The sequence below is a fragment of the Ixodes scapularis genome, unplaced genomic scaffold (assembly GCF_016920785.2).
Source record: "Ixodes scapularis isolate PalLabHiFi unplaced genomic scaffold, ASM1692078v2 PGA_scaffold8__174_contigs__length_109621045, whole genome shotgun sequence".
Taxonomy (NCBI): Eukaryota; Metazoa; Arthropoda; class Arachnida; order Ixodida; family Ixodidae; genus Ixodes; species Ixodes scapularis.
In genome coordinates this window covers 40,571,975-40,576,743 of record NW_024609883.1, presented here as the reverse complement: position 1 = coordinate 40,576,743, position 4,769 = coordinate 40,571,975, and positions in this window count along the sequence as shown.

The window sequence follows — 4,769 nt, the reverse complement described above, 5'->3', positions numbered from 1 at the left end:
CCCCCCTTTTTTTTTCTGCCTGTACGACAACCCCCCCCCCCCCCCCCCCCCCTTCGCTTCTAGCTCGTCGCATTGTTGCTGTACTATAGACCAGTGTCCGCGCCAATTCCAGGGCGCCGCCATGGATGGATGGATGGATGGATGGATGAATACGGCTGAGCCCTTTGGATCGGGCGGTAGCTTACGCCACCTAGCCATTTTGTTTTACCATTTAAGCTTAGAATATTTAAATGTGAAATCTATATTCACTTCGCAGTGCAAAGAAAGTGAGGCTATGAAACCCCCTTGCCATCAGTGAATAAGAAAATACCTAGTTTTCTCTCGATTTCTGCCACCATTCACTTAATCTTTGCTTGGTAATCTCTACAGTCTTGAAATCCACTCTCCCTTCGCTGTCTCTAAAACCCAATGACTTTATTAAATCTATGTTGTCTTCGGTAGGCATAGGGTGAAGCCCTTTACAGTAGAGTATCAAGTGCTCAGCCGTCTCGTTCTCCTCTCCACAAGCAGTGCACACTGTATCAATTTCCTGGTACTTCACTCTGTATGTTCTGGTTCGCAGAACACCCGTTCTTGCCTCAAACAGCAATGAGCTTCCCCTAGAATTGTCATAAATGCTTTCTTTGGCAATAACTCTTTTGTTTAATCTATAGCTTTCCAGGGCCGTCTTTGTCTGCATTCCCTCTAGCCACCGATCTCTTTCTGTGGCCTTAACTTTCTTCTTAACTGAGACTTGCTCTTCCGTATCTTCGCTATAGCCCAAAAACTTTCCTCTTAATTTCCTAGTGCGCTGTCTCCACTTGGTGTCTACACTCCTCATGTATAAATAGCTGAAAACCTTTCGTGCCCATTGCTCCCCGTCCATTAGCCTCAACCTATCCTCAAATTCTACCTTGCTCACCGCTTCCCTGCTCTCAAATGATGCCCATCCCATGTCTCCTTGTACTCCCTGGTTTGGCGTTTTGCAATGTGCCCCCAAAGCCAGTCTACCTACTCCGCGCTGTTTTATTTCTAGTTTCGCATGCACTTCGGATTTCATGCATAGCACTGCGTTTCCAAAAGTCAAGCCAGGCACCATGACCCCTTTCCAAATCTCTCTCACCACCTCATACCTGTTGTAATTCCAAAGTGCTCTATTTTTCATTACAGCTGCATTTCTGTTGCCCTTACCTATTATATACTTTTCATGGTCTCTGAGATATTCTGCACCATCACATATCCATACTCCTAGATACTTGTATTTACTAGCTCTCTCAACTGTAATATTCTGTATCTTCAGCCTCTCAACTTCATCCTCGTTAAAAATCATGACTGCCGATTTTTCGCTACTGAATTCTAAACCTAATTCCTCTCCTTCCCTACCACAGATGCTCATTAATTCCTGCAACTCTGTCCTGTTGTTAGCCATTAGTACAATATCATCCGCATACATCAATCCCGGTAAGGATTGCTGAATTTTTTGGCCTAGCTTACTGTAAGAAAGGTTGAACCCAAGCCCACTCTTCTCTAGTCTATCCTCCAATCCTCTCAGATACAACATAAACAGCAAAGGCGATAACGGGCACCCCTGCCTAAGGCCTCGTCTTATCTCTATTTTCCCTGTCGCCTTTCCTTCCCATGTTATAATCACCTTGTTATCTTTGTAAATGTTCCTTAATAGTGCTGTTAGTCCTTCATCTAGGTTTAAGTTCTCCATTATGTCCCACAGGTTTCTTTGGTTCACATTGTCATAGGCACCCTTGATATCCAGAAATGCCAGCCAGAGCTGTCTGTTTTCTTTTTGCGCTATTTCTATACACTGTGTTAGAGAAAATAAGTTGTCCTCCAACCTTCTTTGTTTTCGAAACCCGTTCTGTAACTCGCCCAGTATGCCCTCGCAATCTACCCATTCCTCCAGTCTGTTCTTTATAATCTGCATTACCAACCTGTAAATAACCGGTGTCACGGTTATAGGACGATAATTCCTAATATCAGACTTATCTCCCTTTCCCTTATATATCATACTCATCCTACTAAGCCTCCATTCATCTGGAATATTTCCTTTTGTTATCATGGTACTCACTACCTCCCTTAGTTTTGCCTTAGATTTAGGACCCAAATTCTTCACCAGCTTAATAGGGATACCATCTGTGCCTGTCGACGTGCCACTAGGGACTCTTCGTTCCGCCTTTTCCCATTCTCTTTGTCCAAAATCCGCGATGTCACAAACTGGACTGCTACTTCCTTCGGTTCTCCTATCTTCCACATGTACCCGTTCCCGAAATTTCTCCTCCATCACTGCTCCTATATATTGTATCGCATCATCTCCCTCTAATTGATCTCCCTGATGCGAGAGTATGAACCTCTGTCTAGCTTGCGTCGTTTCACCGAGTGAGTTCAAGTGCTCCCAAAACTTCTTGGCAGCGTTTCTATCTTTCTTACTTACATTACTCATCCATTCCTCACCCTTTCTCTGAATTTTCGCATTGATCAAACTGGATGCCTCTCGGCGACGTGTTATAAAATTGTCCCATTTTCTTTTTACTTCCGTTTCGGACTCCCCACTACGCTTGGAATACCTGTGTTCTCTAGAGGCTTCCTGACGTTTTTGTATCGCTTGCTTCACTTCTTTGTCCCACCAACTTTTTGGTCTATGTCCTTGCTTCCCCTTTCGTTTACTCTTAACTTTGTCTAGTTCTAGAGCAAAAAGCCTAGTTAGGCTCTCATAGGTCCAATCTGTATGCCGTTGCCCTGAAACTGCTGCCTCTATTCTTTCAACAACTATTTCCAACTCTTTGTCGCTGCAGAAAGTTTGCTTTGAATTATGTTGTCTAGTTTCAGCATTCACTTCTCTGGCAAAATTCAGCTTAATACGTTTGTGATCACTACCAAGACTTTTGGAACCTTCTTCATCTATTTTCATTACTTGTAACTTACCATATATTTTGTGTGACATGAGTACGTAATCTATAGTTGAATGTAGATTGCCAGTTTCCCAAGTTATGTGCCCGTCACACTTCTGACTGGTATTACATAAAAACTAAATCATCTTTTCCACCAGTTCTAGTAATATGCTTCCAGTTGAGTCCGTATACCCATCCAGGACCCTCAATATGGGCATTCATGTCTCCCATAATAATTATTTCGGAGCCTTCCCTAGTTCTACTAATGTCTCTTGATATGCAATCAATCATTTTTCTGTTTTCCTCTTTAGCACCTGTCCCTGTCCATAAGTAAACCACTCCAGGACTGTTGATTCCCCAGCGACTTTTCCTTTCAGCCACAAGTGTTCGGCGCACTCCTTTCTGAACCTTTTGAAAGTTCATATTCTTCTTAATAAATGCTCAATTCCACCTCCCTTCCTCGTTCCCTCCATTCTGTTGCATTCTTCCCACACATAGTCAGGGTTGCAAGGTGGCTGCTCCATGTCTCTGTGATGTGTTTCCACAAACCCATACACCATTAAATCCTCCTTTCTTAGTTGCTCCTCTACCTCTTCCATTTTAACCTATTTTCTACCACCCTGCATGTTAATATATCCAATGTCTGATTGTGCTGTTTTTTTATACCTGTTCTTACGTTTTCTCCTCTTTTAACCCTGGGTGCCTCTCCTGACTTTGTTGGGTTTTCAGTTACTTCAGTGCCCCCAGGGCCCTCGGTCCCCCCCAAAAAAGCAGTCACCGTGCGGCCCATTCTATCCCCCACCCTGTATCCCGTGGCCTCACTGTAGTGAATGCCATCTGCAAAAGGGCGGGAGCCAGCCTCGTACACTTCTCTGTTTACTTCCATTACGTCGTACCGAAGCTGTCGACTCATACCCTTAATTACTCCGTTGGCTTCGACAACCCTCCTCTCCGTTAACCCGGACTGCCCCCGAACCTCTTGAATGGTGCACACAACCACATGCACATTCTCAGACACGTCCCTCAGCTTACGTATTCCCACGTTTAGCTGCTTTCCGAGGTTCTGGCTCCTACCCTTCAACACATCATTAAGCCCCGCGTGAACTATTACTAGGTTCCTTCCCTCCCGGTTATCCCACACCCCCTCACGTGCTGCGGTCATAGCATCCACCATACACTTCCCTGGCTGGACCTCTACGGTTACCCTCTGGTCTCCCTTCACCCTGTTATGTACACCCTCCTAACCCGTGCTACGTTAGAGCTCCCCACTACCAGTACCCTAGATCCCCCTGGTGCCTGCGCGCCTTTGTCCTGCGACTTAATATCCTGTCCACCTGACTGCCCGACGCCTGCTGCTCGAAGGCGCCATTGAGCTGAGGTTCAATCAGCTCTCCAGCGTCGTCGAGCCCGCTGCCAACAGGCCGGACTCCCCGACCACCAGGGACCCCAGCCTGCTGAGACTGGTGGTTCGTCCCGCTAGAACTGACACTTCCTCCTTTCTTCCCTCGCTACTCTCACTCGCTCGAATTACCCCTTCCAGGCGCTCTACCCCACTGTCACACTCCCTCTTACGCTCCTCTAAACCCGCCTTCCATACTTCCCCCAGCTCTTCCGCCTGCTTCTACGAGGCCGACCCGCTGCTCCCTCTCATGATTAAGCTGCCTAGTCAGCTCCTCTACCTGGGCCTCCGAGACCCACCCGCTTCTCTCCTTCTGCCTTAAGCTGGGCCTCAATCTCCCGCACCTCTACCCTCCCATTCCCCAGTTACCTGCTGAAGCTTCACACAAAGCCGACACTCGAAACTCACCTCCGCCGCCACCTCCAGGCTCCCGAAACCCGTCTCCCTCCAGGTAACACCACCTCCCACACCCCTCGCACTGCACCAAC